The following is an 18,436-nucleotide window of genomic DNA, read 5'->3' as shown; positions in this document are numbered from 1 at the left end:
CTAAGTTGTTTCTTTCACACTGTAACCCATGTTTGATATATGATATTGTTGAAAATGAAAAAAAAAGAGGGGAAAACTGTAGCTTCTTTTAGTATTATCATATTTCTATCTTCCTCACTGTCAGTGATATTATGCCCTTCCCTATAACATTTATGGAGTCACTTTTGTCCATTATACTATGTGGGAATAGTTTTTTTTTTAATTAATTAATTTTTTATTGGAGAATACTTGCTTTACAGAATTTTGCTGTTTTCTGTCAAACCTCAACATGAATCAGCCATAGGTACATATATATCCCTTTCCTTTTGAACCTCCTTCCCATCTCCTGCCCCAACCCACCCCTCTATATAGATACAGAACCCCTGTTTGAGTTTCCTGAGCCGTACAGCAAATTCACATGTGTTAACTATTTTACATATGGTAATCTAAGTTTCCATGTTACTCTTTCCATACATCTCACCCTCTCCTCCTATCTCCCCATGTCCATAAGTCTATTCTATATATCTGTTTCTCCATTGCTGCCCTGTAAATAAATTCTTCAGAACCATTTTTCATGATTCCATATATTTGCATTAGAATATAATATTTATCTTCCTCTTTCTGACTCACTTCACTCTGTACAATAGATCTAGGTTTATCCAGCTCATCACAACTGGCACAAATGCATTCATTTTTATGGTTGAGTGATATTACGTTGTGTTTATGTACCACAATTTCTTTTTACATTCATCCGTCAATGGACATCTAGGTTGGTTCCATGCTCTGGTTATTGTAAATGGTGCTGCAATGAACAATGGGATACATGTGTCTTTTTCAATTTTGTTTTCCTCAGGGTATATGCCTAAGAGTGGTATTGTTGGGTCATATGGTGCTTTTATTCCTAGTTTTATAAGGAATTTCTATACTGTCTTCTATAGTGGCTGTATCAATTTACTTTCTCACCAACAGCATAAAACTGTTCCCTTTTCTCCATACCCTCTCCAGCATTTATGGTTTGTAGACTTTTTGATGATGGCCATTCTTACTGGTGTGAAGTGATATCTCATTGTAGTTCTGATTTGCATTTCTCTAATGATGAGTGATGTTGAGCATCTTTTTATGTGTTTGTTCACAATCTGTATGTCTTCTTTGGAGAAATGTCTGCTTAAGTCTTTTTTCCCACTTTTTGATTGGGTTGTTTGTTTTTCTGGCATTGAGTTATATGAGCTGCTTTTATATTTTGGAAATTAATCCTTTGTCAGTTGTTTCATTTGCTATAATTTTCTCCCATTCTGAGAGTTGTATTTTCACCTTGCTTATAGTGTCCTTTGCTGTGCAAAAGCTTTTAAGCTTAATCAGGTCCCACTTGTTTACTTTTGTTTTTATTTCCCTTATTCTAGAAGGTGGGTCATAGAGGATCTTGCTTTGATTTATGTCATTGAGTGTTCTGCTTGTGTTTTCCTGTAAGAGTTTTATAGTTTCTGGTCTTACATTTAGGTCTTTAATCCATTTTGAGTTTATCTTTGTGTATGGTGTTAGGATAATGAACTCCTTATTGCCAAATTCAGACTGAAATTGAAGAAAGTGGAGAAAACCACTAGACCATTCAGGTATAACCTAAATCAAATCCCTTAAGACTATACAGTGCAAGTGAGAAATAGATTTAAGGGACTAGATCTGACAGAGTGCCTAATGAACGACATGACATTGTACAAAAGATAGGAATCAAGACCATACCCAAGAAAAAGAAATGCAAAAAAGTAAAATGGCTGTCTGAGGAGGCCTTACAAATAGCTGTGAAAAGAAGGGAAGTGAAAAGCAAAGGAGAAAAGGAAAGATATAAGCATCTGAATGCAAAGTTCCAAAGAATAGCAAGGAGACATAAGAAAGCCTTCCTCAGTGATCAATGCAAAGAAATAGAGGAAAATAATAGAATGGGAAAGACTAGAGATCTCTTTAAGAAAATCAGAGATACCAAGGGAATATTTCATGCAAAGATGGACTCCATAAAGGACAGAAATGGTAGGGACCTAACAGAAGCAGAAGATATTAAGAAGAGGTGACACAGAAAAACTGTACAAAAAAGATCTTCACCACCCAGATAATCACAATGGTGTGATCACTCACCTAGAGTGACATCCTGGAATGTGAAGTCAAGTGGGCCTTAGGAAGCATCACTACAAACAAAGCTAGTGGAGGTAATGGAATTCCAGTTGAGCTATTTCAAATCCTGAAAGATGACAATGTGAAAGTGCTGGACTCAATATGCCAGCAAATTTGGAAAACTCAGCAGTGGTCACAGGACTGGAAAAGGTCAGTTTTCATTCCAATCCCAAAGAAAGGCAATGCCAAAGAATGCTCAAACTACTGCACAATTGCACTCATCTCACACGCTAGTAAAGTAATGCTTAAAATTCTCCAAGCCAGGCTTCAGCAATACGTGAACCGTGAACTTCCAGATGTTCAAGCTGCTTTAAAAGGCAGAGGAACCAGAGATCAAATTGTCAACATTCACTGGATTATCAAAAAAGCAAGACTTCCAGAAAACCATCTATTTCTGCTTTAATGACTATGCTAAAGCCTTTGACTGTGTGGATCACAATAAACTGTGGAAAATTCTAAAAGAGATGGGAATACCATACCACCTGACTTGCCTCTTGAGAAACCTTTATGCAGGTTAGAAATCAACAGTTAGAACTGGAATGGAACAACAGACTGGTTCCAAATAGGAAAAGGATTATGTCAAGGCTGTATACTGTCACCTTGCTTATTTAAATTATAGGCAGAGTACATCATGAGAAACGCTGGGCTGGAGGAAGCACAAGCTGGAATCAAGATTGTTGGGAGAAATATCAATAACCTCAGATATGCAGATGACACCACTCTTATGGCAGACAGTGAAGAAGAACTAAAGAGCCTCTTGATGAAAGTGAAAGAAGAGAGTGAAAAAGTTGGCTTAAAGCTCAACATTCAGAAAACTTAGATCATGGCATCTGGTCCCATCACTTCATGGCAAATAGATGTGGAAACAGTGGTTACTCTATTTTTCTGGGCTACAAACTCATGGCAGATGGTGATTGCAGCCATGAAATTAAAAGACGCTTACTCCTTGGAAGGAAAGTTATGACCAAACTAGATAGCATATTCAAAAGTAGAGACATTACGTTACCAACAAAGGTCCATCTAGTCAAGGCTATGGTTTTCCAGTGGTCGTGTATGGATGTTAGAGTTGGACTGTGAAGAAAGCTGAATGCCGAAAATTGATGCTTTTGAACTGTGGTGTTGGAGAACTCTTGAGAGTCCCTTGGACTGCAAGGAGATCCAACCAGTCCATCCTAAAGGAGATCAGTCCTGGTTGTTCATTGGAAGGACTGATGTTGAAGCTGAAACTCCAATACTTTGGCCACCTGATGCAAAGAGCTGACCCATATGAAAAGTCCCTGATGCTGGGAAAGATTGAAGGCAGGAGGAGAAGGGGATGACAGAGGATGAGATGGTTGAATGGCATCACCAACTCAATGGACATGGGTTTGGGCGGACTCCAGAGTTGGTTGTGGACAAGGAGGCCTGGCGTGCTGCAATTCATGGGGTCACAAAGAGTTGGACACTACTGAGTGACTAAACTAAACTGAACTGATAGTGTTAGGAAGTGTTCTAATTTCATCGTTTCACATGTAGTTGTCCAATTTTCTCAGCACCATATATTGTCTTTGTCCCATTGTATATTATTGCCTCCTTTTTCACAAATAAGGTACCCATATATGGATGGGTTTATTTCTGGGCTTTCTATCTTGTTCCATTGGTCTATATTTCTGTTTTTGGGACAGTACCATACTGTCTTGATGACTGTAGCTTTGCAGTATAATCTAAAGTCAGGAAGGTTGCTTCCTACAGCTCCATTCTCAAGACTGCTTTGGCTATTCGAGGTCTTTTGTGTTTCCATATGGATTGTGAAATTTTTTGTTCTAGTTCTGTGAAAAATGTCATTGGTAATTTGTTAGGGATCACATTGAATCTGTAGATTGCTTTTGGTAGTATAGTCATTTTCACAGTACTGATTCTTACTCAGGAACATGGAATATTTCTTCATCTGTTTGTGTCATCTTTGATTTCTTTCATTAGCATCTTATATTTTTCTCTGTACAGCTCTTTTGTCTCCTTAGGTAAGCTTATCCTAAATATTTAATTCTTTTTGTTGCAATGGGGAATGAGATTGATTCCTTAAATTCTTTTTCTGATTTTTCATTGTTAGTATATAGAAATGCAAGTGATTTCTGTGTATTGATTTTGTATCCTGCAAATTTGCTAAATTCACTGATTAGCTCTAGTAATTTTTTGATGCTATCTTTAGGGTTTTCTATGTACAGCATCATGTCACCTGCAAACAGTGAGAGCTTTACTTCTTTTCTGATCTGGATTCCTTTTATTTCTTCTTCTTCTCTGATTGTTGTAGCTAGGACTTCCAGAACTATGTTGAATAATATTGGTGAAAGTGGACACCCTTTTTTTGCTTCTGAGTTTAGGGGGGATGCTTTCAGCTTTTCACCATTTAAAACAATGTTTGCTGTAGGTTTATCATATGCGGCCTTTACTATATTGAGGCAGGTTCCCTCTATACCCATTTTTTGAAGAGTTTTAATCATAAATGGGTGCTGAATTTTGTCAAAGGCTTTTCCTGCATCTATTAAGAATATCATATGATTTTTATCTTTTAATTTGTTAATATGGTGTATCACATTGATTTGTGAAGAATCCTTGCATTCCTGGAATAAACCTAACTTGATCATGGTGTATGAGCTTTGTGATGTGTTGCTGAATTCTGTTTGCTAAAAGTTTTGTTGAGAATTTTTGCTTCTATGTTCATCAGTGACATTGGCCTGTAGTTTTCTTTTTTGTGTGTTGTCTTTGTCTGGTTTTGGTATCAGGGTGATGGTGGCCTCGTAGAATGAGTTTGAAAGTGTTCCTTCCTCTGCAATCTTTTGAAAGTTTTAGAAGGATAGGCATTAGCTCTTCTCTAAATGTTTGATAGGATTTTTCTGTGAAGCCATCTGTCCTGGGCTTTTGTTTTTTGGGAAAATTTTGATCACAGCTTCAATTTCAGTGTTTGTAATTGCATTGTTCATAATTTCTATCTCTTCCTGGTTCAGTCTTGGAGATTGGACTTTTCTAAGAATCTATCCATTTCTTCCAGGTTATCCATCTTATTGCCATATATTTGTTCATAACAGTCTTTTATAATCCTTTGTGTTTCTGCATTGTCTGTTGTAACCTCTCCTTTTTCATTTCTAATTTTGATCTCATTCTTCTCTCTTTTTTTCTTGATAATTCTGGCTAAAGGCTTGTCAATTGTGCCTCTCTTCTCAAGGAACCAGCTTTTAGTTTTATTAATCTTTACTATTGACTTGTGCTTCCTTATTCCATCTGTTTTGATGATCTATCCCTTGGTGTGAGTGGGATGTTAAAGTCTCCTACTATTATTGTGTTACTGTCGATTTCTCCTTTTATGTCCGTTAGTGTTTGTCTTATGTACTGAGGTGCTTCTATGTTGAGTGCATAGATATTTACAATTCTTATGTCTTCCACTTGGATTGATCCCTTGATCATTATGTAGTGTCCTTCCTTATCTCTTGTAATATTCTTTATTTTAATGTTTATTTTGTCTGATATAAAGATCACTACTCCAATGTGGGCATAGTATTTCTGACATGTCATAGATGTTTCTATATCTCAACCCTTATGTCTTACTCCCAGTTACAGTCATTTTAGCTACATGTAGCATCTTGGTATTTCATATTTATTGTGCTGTACATTGATGGCACAGCTGGAGTAAAAGATGATAGCATTATAGTAGTGCTTTGTGTGTGTGAAAGTCGCTCAGTCATGTCTGACTCTTTGTGACCCCATGGACTATACAGTCCATGGAATTCTCCAGACCAACCTACTGGAGTGGGTATCCTTTCCCTTTTCCAGGGGATCTTCCCAACCCACAAGTGCTTAGTGATGAGATTATGTATATGAATCTTCAGAATCATTGGGGCATTCAATTTTATATAGGTCTAAATAATGACCCCAAATCATATGAATTTCTATAAAGTCAAACTCCATGATTTGGAGTACTCCCTGTATTATTTTTGGCAATAGTCCTTAGTAAAAGTATTTGTTTTGCTTTCAAATCCTGCATTTGGTTATATGACAGTGGTTTATTTTAAAATATATATATATTTTTAAAAATTACTATGCAAGAATGCTTGGGGCCACATGCTGTCTACTGAATATTGATTAAGTGCCTACATTGTAGAAATCTGTGGCTTTTCCCAGAAAACTTACTATGAAAAACAGAAATACAACAACAATTAAGATATAAAACAAAGCCAAGAATGAGGACACTTCTTAGAGCCCTAAGGTTATTTTGTTTTGTGTTATTTTTTTCCCTTCCTTTAATTTTTTCTTTTCACATTCCCTCCTAGGAATCTTGTCTCCCCAGGAGAGAAAGTCCTCATTGTTGCAAGAACACTGAAAGATTTACAGAAGAAATGGGCTCTTTTGTTTTTACTCTTTATTCATCTTCTTTCCCCTTGCCAAAACAAACACATTTGCATTCTGAAGTCAACGGCACCAGTCAATTGTGCTTGCCATAGATTAACCTCCGTAAAACTTTTTTTTGTACCCTTTGGAGGTTTTGATGGTAAAACTGAAAAAATCCAAGCTGTCTTCCTTTATCCCACTTGGAACTGCTTGAGAAATTGTGCTGTTGGAGTTAATGCATGCCAGCTAATTTCTTTTGGCTTACTGGCTTTCTGTCAATTCCATCAGTGGTTGAATTTGCCACACTGTGCATATCCTATATGACTTTCTGATGGGAAGTTACTCTTAACTTGCTTCATGTTTATTTGGAGGTTCCACTTGAAATGTGGACTTTTTATCCTCACAATATGCCTGTAATATAGCTAGGGAAGGCATTTGCATTTTCACTTTTCAGACACAGAAACTGATATTTAATTGGAATAAGCAATTTCCTCAGATCACAAGACACCTATTAAAATCAGGACTTGAACTCAGGTTTTATGATTACTTGTCCTTTTCACATTATTTCCTCAATTCAGTGTTAAATTAAAAAATATAATTAATGAGAATCTATTATCCTAAATTGTCTTTTCTGAATCTGCTTCCTTCTCAAGCCACCACCTCATCTCTATCCTTCTCTTTAAATAAATATTTTCTAAAGGGTTGTGCACTCGGAGATAGTATTGGAACAAATATAGTAGTAGAAGCACAGTAGCTTTTGGATCAAAGATTTCAACTCTCATCATTCCCAAATAAAACAAAGAGAAAAACTAGGATACCACGTTAAAACACAATGGACAATTTCTCCAAAAAAAAAACATGTGATAAAGTATCTTCACATACCCCAGGAATAAGCAGATAGAGACAAACTACCAATAACTGTGAAATGGATATGAATGGTGGAAAGCAGAAGGAAGAAAAGCAGGCATCTGGAAGCCCCAAAAGCAGAAAAGTTACAACATCACCACAATTTGTTTCAGTTTATGTCACCAGGAAAATATGCATAATAGATATTTATTAGAGAGTACTCTTAGGTTCCCTGTGGAAGGGAAAATACAGAAGCAACACGGGGCAAGGGGAGAAGTTCAGCTATGATAAGGCTCTGAAGATGGCTTCAGTAATGTCTCCTGGAAGGTTCTAGAGCTGGAATGGACTTTCAGCATTGTTGCAAGATTGTGTATCACCGTTGAGAATGAGCAAGCTCCAGGAGATGGTGAAGGACCAGAATCCCAGCATGCTGCAATCCATGGGATCACAAAGAGTCAGACATGACTGAGCAACTGAACAACAAGGAATAGCAACCATTAAGAATAATATTAGCTGCAGGTTGTTTGGTTGACTTTATACAGGTCACCTGGATATTGTGTATCCTGGACATTATTGTGCATCCTGGATACTATTACACCTCTATATCGATCAGTGATTGACTGTGTAGACGTCCTGCAAAGGCTCTACAGACGTTTGGTGAAGCAGATGTTTTATCAGCTATGGCTATTCTTATAGAGGGCTAATAGTTGATGGTCATCTTTTGCAATATTCCCAGCAGATGGAAGAATAAGACTTTCAGTCCTGGAAGGGAATTTGGCCAGCATTTTAATGAATCTACCCAAAGTACTCACTGGAAAGTGTAAGGCTCATAACCAAAACCAAAAATGTGTTCTATACACTCCAACTTATGCAAAAATGCAAGAGAACCACAGTAAGGAGCTCCCAGCTATCTAAATTTAGTTTGAATTAAAATCCATCAATGCAATTCATGATATCAAGAGAATTAAATAAGAATAAAATTGTTTCAAGAGATATAGACAAAATATTTTATAAAATGCATTTATGTTGAAAACTTTAAACCAATTAGAAACTAAAGTCAACTTTATCAATCTGATAAAGGTCACCTAAAAACAACCTACAGCTAATATCATTCTTAATAGTGAAAGGCTGACTGTTTTTTCCCTAACTTTGAAACAGTGTGCTAACAGGAAAAAAAAATAATCTATCCATACCTCATGCTATATATGTGTATTAAAAAACCCTCAAAATTAATAATAAATATGAATATATCACATAAAGCTAGAAAACTTTTTTTTCTAATTTTTATTTTATTTTTAAGCTTTACATAATTGTATTAGTTTTGCCAAATATCAAAATGAATCCTTTTGAAAGAAACATAGGAGAAAGTCTTTACAACCTTAGGTTATCACCATACCTCAATTAGAGTATGAAATAAGTTGGCAATACCAAGTGATGGAAAAAAAAATATAGAGCAAATTGAACTCTGATTCTGGGTTGATGAGGTAATGAAAATGGTACAGTGACTTTGAAAATCTGTTTAGTAGTGTCTAATACAGTTAAACATGTACTTACAATATGACACAGTAGTTCTACTCATAGGTATTTTCCCCAAATAATGAAAGCATATGCCAAATATTTGTATGTGAACGCTTATTCATAATTGCCTGAAACTGGAAATAGCCCAGTGTGTTTTGACTGGTAAATAGATAAACTATGGTGAATCTATTCAATCTAATTTGTTGTTGTTGTTCAGTTGCTAAGTCATTTCTGACCCCATGGACTGTAGCACACAAGGAAGCCCTATCCTACAAAGGAGTTAGGGAAATTGTGGGGTGATAGAAATGCTCTAATCTCAATTGTGGTGGTGATTACACGCATATCTGTGTCTATCAAATTTCACAGAACCAAACACCAAAAAAGGGAGAGCTTTATTGCTGCAAATTACATCACAGTAAATCTGACTTTGGTGAAGTGAAACAGAGACAAGGAAGAGAAACAGAGAGATAGAGGTACCTATCTTTAAATATTTGGAGACTGGAAAGATGAAGAAGAACTAATAGAGAAGAATGAAGAAGAGAAGAGAGTGAGGTAGGAGAAATGAAAGAGTAGAATCTTTGAAGCCAAATGAAGAAAACACTCCAAGGTGAGGTAGACAAACCCTTGTATTATTACTCATAGTGAGTTCAGTTTAGTCCAGTCACTTAGTCATGTTTGACTCTTTGTGACCCCACAGACTGCAGCACGCCAGGCTTTCCTGTCCATCATCAACTCCTGGAGCTTACTCAAACTCATGTCCATTGAGTTGGTGATGCCATCCAACCATCTCGTCCTCTGTTGTCCCCTTCTCCCGCCTCCAATCTTTCCCAGCATCAGGGTCTTTTCCAATGAGTCAGTTCTTCAATCAGGTGGCCAAGTATTGGAGTTTCAGCTTCAGCATCAGTCCTTCCAATGAATATCCAGGACTGATTTCCTTTAGGATAGACTGATTGGATCTCTTTATAGTCCAAGGGACTCTCAAGAGTCTTCTCCAACACCACAGTTCAAAAGCATCAATTCTTTGGTGCTTAGCTTTCTTTATAGTCCAACTGTCACATCCATGCATGACTACTGGAAAAACCAAAACTTTGACTAGACAGACCTTTGTTGGCAAAATAATGTCTCTGCTTGTTAATATGCTGTCTAGATTGGTCATTACTTTTCTTCCAAGGAGCAAGAGTCTTTTAATTTCTTGGTTCATAGGAAACGTGAGGAAAGAACTGAATATTCACAGATGGACATAGCAATAGTGGGATCACTGGGTAGAGACTGACAAGAGTAGTTTCCTGATATGGTGGATTAACAGTGGGTTCTAGGAAAAAGATGTGTAAAAGGGGAGTGAGTAAATACAATACTCTGAAGAGTTTTACTATAAACACAGTAAAATGAGACAGTAGCCCAGAAGTCCTATGGGATCAAAGATATCATCTTGTCTTCTGACATAACAAGCATGTATAGTTGTTGATATGTATGATCTAAGAGAGAGGAAAAGTAGTTAAAACACAGGACGGGGGGTTATTTCTGAAGCCATATCCTGGAGTAAAGGAGAGGTGATGGGATCCAGTGCAAGGCAACAGTCAAGATTTTTTAGAAGTTTAAAATTAGAGGCAGTGCCTGGAAAGTCTGGTTATCAAGATAAGGCTTATTCCTGTTCACAGTAGCCTATTGAATTTGGTAAGGTTCCTTATTCAAAGGTAAGCTACAGGTTACAAGAAGGGGTATGGAGCCCCAGATATAGGGGAGATGAGATATAGATTGGGGGTTCAAGTCACAGACAAGATGATACTCAGGCCAAACTTGAAACGTGAACCAGGATCAACATAAACAACTAAAAGCAGAACTACCAAATGATCCAGAGAAGACACTCCTGGGTGTTTATCTGAAGGAAACAAAATCATTATCTTGAAAGGATAACTGCACCCTCATGTTCATAGCAGCGTTATATACTATAGCAAAGACATGGAAACAAGCAAATTGTTCCTTGATAAGTGAATGGACAAGTAAATGTGGCATTTAGAGATAGTGGGATGTTATTTAGCCATACGAAGAAGGAAATCTAGCCATTTTCAATAATATGGATATACCTTGAGGGCACTGTGCTAAGTGACATAAATAGAGAAAATGCTGTATAATCTCATGTAAATGTTGACTCTAAAATGAAGAAAACTCATATTGAAACAGGAAAGATTGGTGATTGCCAGAGATTGGGGATAGGAATAGGGAACATGGATGAAGGTGGTCAAAGGTTACAAACTTCCAGTTATAAGATAAATACGCTCTGGGGATGCAGTGCACCATGGGGACTGTAGTTGACAGTATTATATATTTGAAAGTTGCCAAGATACTCAATTTTGAAAACTTTTCATCACAAAGAAAGAAAATTGTAAATATCGAGGTGATGGATGTTAACTAAACCTATTGAGTAATCATTCCATTACATAAATAAAATGATTATATATAAATAATTAGACATATTATAATGTATTACATTATGTATATTGTTACTTATTACATTATATTACTATATAACATATATATATAATCATTATGTTATACATCTTAAATTAATACAATGTTATATGTAAATTATATCTAAAAAAGCTAGGGGAAACCAAAAAAAAGAAGCCTGAGAGAGAGCAAGTTCATTTGGAGGGGAGTGGGAAGATGGGGGTCAGGAAAGTAGGACTTACTCTGAGTAATTGAAGCCATAATCATGCAAACTAACACTACACCCCTGATTTAGGACAGATAATCCTGAATCCAACCTAGCCAAGCTCTTACTATAACTTCAGGCTTGGGGAAGAGACCGTGGGCCTGAGATTTGAAGATTAAACCTGCCTATGGTTAATCAAACTATCACCAACAGCAGTATTAAAAAAAAAAAAAAAAATGTTGACTAGATTCCATTTGTTTTGATGAGCATTTAAAATGTCTCCAAAGTACATGTAGATCAATTTTTGATTTAATAAGTTATTTTATAAAGTATTGAGGGAAAATAACAAAGACAGAAACTGTGGAACCATAACAAATACGTCCTTTTCGAATACAGAATCAAGCCACTCGTAGATGTGGCTTGATTCTACATTTTTAAATCAAGGTGTTTTTTTTTTTGTTTGTTTTCCACTTCCTTGAAACAGCAGAAATTACTGGGGGAAAACATGCAATCCAGCAAATGGGTTGCCTAACTTTTCAGAAATACTAGTAGCAATTATCTCTACTTCATTATAAGTCAAAAAATGCTTTCAGAAAGTTGATATTATGTTTTCCTTACAACTAAGCAATGTTTGTCTTTATTTTACAAATATAGTTAAAGACTCAGAGAACTAACAGTTCTACTTAAAAATATGTGACTCATGACAGTCACAGATAACATCCGGGCTTTCTGACCTCAGGTCTAATAATATCAAAGCCTTAAAATCACCACAATGTCAAGGAGTGTGTGCAAAAAATCCCCAATCCCAGGGCTCTCCCTGACAAATGTTGATTTGGCCAAGTCGAGCTGAGGAGTCTATATTCATCTCCACAGTTGTCCTGAAGTTTCTATATGGATTTAATCTCAACTCTGCCTGGGTCATTCACGAGCCTCTATCCAAAAGGACCTCAGTGCAGACTGTACATGACCTTGGAGCCACTAAGGAAATAGCACCAGCCTTGAGACAAAGGAACATGGATTCTGGCATCGTTTCTGACACCTTCCTACCAAGTGGGTAAAATAAGTCACTTCTCTGAGCTCCAGTTTTCCAGTCTTTATGAAATTGAGCTAACCTACAGAACTGCTCCCTAGGTTAGAACATAGCATGAAAATCAATGCTGTTCCTTATGAGGACTAAAAATAAAGCTTCAGAAATCAGAGTCTGACATAAAAATATACAGGGTAAGGAAAAAAAAAATCACCATTGAAAAGTCACCAACAGAATAAATGGGGTGAAAAGCAAGCAAGCTCCACTATTTATCTTTATGTTCTTTTGATTTCTTTTGGGCTTCCCTGGTGGCTGGTAAAGACTCTGCATGCAATGTGGGAGACCTGAGTTTGATCCCTGGGTGGGAAAGATACCCTGGAGAAGGGAATAGCTAAAGAATTCCATGGATTTTATAGTCCATGGAGTCACAAAGAATCAGATGCAACTAAGCAACTTTCTTTTGGTTTAAATTTCCATTTGAATTCTGGCATGAAATTAGCAATCCATAGAAAACATTCTGAAAAAACTGGTATTCAGAGTTACTCAAGAAGGTTGATAAATTTCACATACACACACACATATGCACACAGCCCTGTAGGCTGTGCTTAGATATATATATATATATATATATATTTTTTTTTTTTGGTTGCCCTGGGTCTTCGTTGCTACATGCAGGCTTTTTCTAGTTGCCCGGAGCAGGGGCTCCTCTCTGTTTCCATGCTCAGGCTTCCCACCGTCGTGGCCTCCCACATTGAGGAGCACAAGTTCTAGGCTGCGAGCCTCAGTAGTTGTGTTACATAGGCTCAGCTGTCCTGAGACATGTGGGATTTTCCCCAACCAGGGATCTAACCAGCATCCCCTGCATTGGCAGGCTGATTCTTAACCACTGGACCATCAGGGAAGTCCCAGGCTGGGCTTATTAACAGACCTCAATGCAAATCTCTGAAACCCAAAATAAACTCCAAGGAGATAATCCCTAAAATTAGCCCCCATGTGTAACCGTCTGCAAAGTGAACTGTGAGCGTCTGTTGTGAAGATAAATGAAAGGGACTCGAATCTAGCTTGGAAGTGAGGCCTTCTCTGGAAGACAGGATGATGGAGAACACGGGGTGCCATCCTGAGACAAGAAAGTTGGGGTGTCACTCGTTTATTCTTTTTTCCCCAGTACTTGAACCTGATGGAGGTCTGTCTCATAGGAGATGTCCTGGCAGCTCCGAACCATATCTCAGACTTGAGTTCTTGTTTGCTCGAGACTCTGGTGTTTTGTGAGCTGAGGCAAAGACACCTGCTAATGAATGATGCAAGAGACATAGGCGGCCCTGGGCTGTGCCTGGCAGGTGGGTTCCTGGTGCGGCGCTGCTGTGAGGATCCTCTGTGCTGAAGGAGAGCACTGAAGGCAGCTAGATTCTTGCCTAGTCTATTATGCATAATCAGTGCCAATCATGCCCTCATGGAGGCCTTCTAAGGGCGTTAAAAAGGCTGTGCTATGACTTGAAGGTAGCACACTTACTCTGGTAGAAACAACAACCATAGCAATTCGTATAGTCATCTCGGTCTCTCTTCAAAGAGAAAAAAAAAAAAAAACTCCTTAATAAAACTGGAATGGAGTCTCCATGATTCTTCCTCATCTGTCTCTCCAAACACAGAAAGATGCAGCTTCTTCATCTGCATTGGGAGCCTCAGCATTGCTGGAGAGCTATGATGGATTGAATCAAGTCCTGGCAAAATTCAAGTGTGAAAAGGCTAACCGCTAGCATCTCAGAATGTCAGTGTGTTTGGAAATGGGGTCATCACTGATGGAATCAGTTAAAAGGAGCTGATACTGGAGTAAGGTGGGGATCTAATTCAATATGACTGGTGTCCTTACAAAAAAAATAAAGAGGAGAGATTTTGGCACAGTGGCACACACAAGGCCCATGTGAAGATGAAGGCAGAGATCAGGCTAATGCATGTACAGACCAGAAATGGCCATAAACGCCAGCAACCTCCAGAAGCCAGGAATGAGGCCTGGAATGGATTATTCCTCGGAGCTGTCCAAAGAATCAACCCAGCCTACTCCTTGATCTCAGACTTCCAACCTCCAGAACTGTGAGACAACGCATTTCTCTTGTTTAAAGCCACCCAAAGTTTGTGGTCCTTTGTTATGACAACCCCAGCAGACTAACAGAATGATCTCCAAAGTGATTGTTCTTAAACATTTGCACATGTGTTTCCAGGACAGTGAAGGGTTGAGGGCACAAGGGTTGGAACCAGACAGAACTGGGTTTTATTTGCAGCTTAACCACTTTCTGGGCTTCCATGGTGGCTCAGTGGTAAAGAATCTGTCTGCCAAGGCAGGAGAGATGTGGGTTCAATCCATGGGCCAGGAAGATCCCCTGGAGCAGGAAATGGCAACTCACCCCAGTATTCTCGCCTAGGAAATCCCATGAACAGAGGGGCCTGGCAGGCTACAGTCCATGAGGTAGTAAGAGTCAGACATGGTTGAGTGACTAAACAGCAGCAACTAACCACTTTTTAACTGTGTAATTCTGAACAGTACACTGTAAGGGCCTCTGCTTGTAAGTTTTGAATTGCAATGGTTAATAGCATGGCCTTGAACTTGAAATAGACTTGGTTACAAGACCTGGCCTTTCACCAGCTAAGTGATCCAATATGCACACTTATGTTATCCAAATGTGCTTCTGTTCTCTTTCCACTTCTGTACACAGTGGATACAACACTACTTCCTGGGGAGCCTGTAAGAATTCAGCACTGCACAGAAAACATATACCTGCTGCCTAGACATGGTTATTGCTCTTACAGAGGCAGTAGGGATTTCCCTGGAGATCATTTCCCTTGTGCTGTCTGGACTATTCTTTTTCTCCAGCATGTTTTGCAGAAGGATGGCCTTCTTGGGAAAGGCTTGCCATCTTGGTTTAGCTGTGTCCGATTATCTCATGAAAGCCTATTCTGAAGTACACGCACCAACCCAAAAGCATATATTAAATTGGCCTGAAGTAGCTTATTTACATGCAGACTTTCCCTGCTGGGCTACATCCTTTGAGGGGGAGACCTTGTTTTCCAATCCCATGTCTTTAGTTCTTCAAAGAATATTTCACTAAATATGTAATGAATGAATGGATAAAGGAATGACAAGGTACTGAGTTGGGATGACTAACCTCTAGGAGGGAGTTCTATCTTCCTGGGTAGCAGTGGGAACATACGTGTGGCTTCTTTGTGATGCCTGGACATGGAACTTTGAGGAAAGAAAGTGGGGAGAGAGTCACCCTCCTAGGGTGGGAAGACTCTGGCCAGAGAGGTGGGGGAGCCCCTGTGCAGTTTGCCCCTTACTTACACCAAAATCTTACCGTTTACAACACCCCACACTTAGGAAACAAGCTCACACATGCTTTCTCATCCATTTGCCTTCTAGGCCAGGAAGACTTTATTTCCCTATGTAACAAGAAAGAAAAGCTTCCCTGGTGGCTCACCAGTAAAGAATCTGCCTGCCAATGCAGAAAATACAGGTTCTACCATTGGGTCAGGAAGTTCCCCTGGAGAAGGAAATAGTAATCCATTCCATTATTCTTGCCTGGGGAATCTCATGGACAGAGGAGCCTGCTGGGCTACAGTTCATGGGATCACAAAAAAGTCAGACATGACTTAGTGACTAAACAACAACAAGGAGAATATTGAAGCAGATGAATTTCTTGGTATCATGTAAGACACACCTGGGACAAGACCATAGTCTTGGTGTCCTGGTGTTCAGCTCTGTGTTACTAAACATTGCCACTCTTACTTCACAAAATTGGTTTCTGACATAAAGTGTTAGGTTTCTGATTGAGGGTTACTGGATAGAATTTATATAAGAGCTACCAGGCATGGGCTTTATCAACTGGTTTTCCTGGGAACAGCATGCCACTGGAAGATAACCTAAGTAGAACTCGTTCAAGTGGGGCCTGGAAGCAAAATCCTAGAGCATACCCTCAAGCAGGGAGTGAAAAATCCTTCAGTGAACCTTAGTCATGATTCTAGTTCTAACATTTACTAGCTGGTTGCTAATTCTCTTGTCTCCCCAAATCTCATAGTTCTCATCTACAAATTGGAAATAATATCATCTGCTCTGATTCAGAGTTCATGACAATCCAGTGTAATGTGAGATATGAAGGGCATCCCAAAAGTTTGTAGCTGACACACAGAGGCTGTTAATCTGGGCTTAATAAGAGTGGGATTTGGAGTCAATACTTATATTGCTTTCTAATTGAAGTACAGTTGATTTACCATGTTGTGTTAGTTTCAGGTGTACAGCAAAGTATACAGAAAAAATAAATATATGTTCTTTTTCAGATTCTCTCCCTTCATAAATTATTGCAAAATATTGAGTACAGTTCCCAGTGATATACAGTAGGTCATTGGTGTTTATTCTATATAGAGCACTGTGTATATGCTAATCTCAAACTCACAATTTATCACTCCCTCCTCCATTTCCCTTTTGATAACCATAAGTTTGTCTTCTATGTCTGTGGGTATATTTATGTTTTGTATTTAAGTTCATTTGTAACATTTTTTTTTAGATTTCACATATAAGCAATATAATATGAAGTCAACTCTCAAACTTAAATTGAGTCTAAAACATCTTCCAAAGCCCTTTGGACAAGTCCTAAGTTGAAGAGCTATTACTATTAACACTATTTTTTCTCACCTGTCTAATGCATCCAGACTTCCCTCCAAGTGCAAGGACAGATCACTTCTTCTCTTGAACACAGAAGGCATGGCTGACTTGTTTCTCGGGAACATGTGGTAGGAAAGTTAGGAATATTTAATGTAGGAATTGGACTCCACTGAGGCAACAGCACCTTTTTGTCTCCCAGGTCACATGCAATTAAGGAACTATTGAGAGGAGCAGAGAAATGGTGGGGTGGGGGGAAAATTCCCCTTTTCTTATTGCCACATTCCATTGTTACCCTTCTTGCATAATCATTATTAACAACATCAATATTACAATGTCATAATTTGTTGCATGCACAGTTAAGTCATACAAAACAAATAGCAAGCAAGGCCCTGGTGTCTAAATCTCTGATTTCTTGGCTCTAATTGAAGTAGCATTTTGTGGGGTGAGCCTTTCAGTCGTTTTTTAGAATCAAGCGATTCAGCACTTTCCACATTTGATTTCACTGCTCAGCCCTATCGCTCAGCTGAATATCAGCTTTATACATTCTACCGTGTTTCAGCTTCCAAGAGAAACTTGACTCAGTTCCTGCCCTGCCCTCATCCTATTCTGTTGCAAGTATCCAATGACTATGAAGGGAAAGGAGGTGCCCCGGTCCTAGAAGGTCAGAGTCAAATGTGAGAATTGGCAGGAGAAGCCAGTGACCGCAGCCGTGGCTCCAGCTGTCTTGCCCACAGGTTCCATAATTAGCTTACAATATAAGAGGACTTGAGTGGTAAGAGGGTGTGTGCACGTGTGTTTTGCACACATACTCTAAGTCTGATTTATAATCTGAAGATAAAGTGTCAGCAGATACTGAACTGAGTACCTCTGGCCAAGCAAAGACTCAAGGTGACTTTTTTTTTTTTTGAATATCAGAACTAGATTATGATTAGGTTGATTTTCTATACCCCTCCCCATGATGGAGTGTTAGAGGGTAAGGGGTGGAGCCGGCATACTGACCAAAGGCCAGACCAAGAGAGGCACTCAAAAGCTATCTCTAAGAAAAGATGTGTGCGTGCTCAGTTGCTTCATTCATGTATGACTCTGCGACCCCATGGACTGTACCCTGCCAGGCGACCCTGTCCATGGGATTCTCCAGGCAAGAATTCTGCAATAGGTTGCCCTGCCCTTCTCTAGGGGATCTTCCTGATCCAGGGATCAAACCCATAGCTCTTGTGTCTCCTGCATTGCAGATGGA

This window comes from Bos indicus, chromosome 6, assembly GCF_029378745.1.
Source record: "Bos indicus isolate NIAB-ARS_2022 breed Sahiwal x Tharparkar chromosome 6, NIAB-ARS_B.indTharparkar_mat_pri_1.0, whole genome shotgun sequence".
In the NCBI taxonomy this organism is placed as follows: domain Eukaryota; kingdom Metazoa; phylum Chordata; class Mammalia; order Artiodactyla; family Bovidae; genus Bos; species Bos indicus.
The sequence above is the reverse complement of the archived record's forward strand: the minus strand, read 5'-3'. Positions refer to the sequence as shown.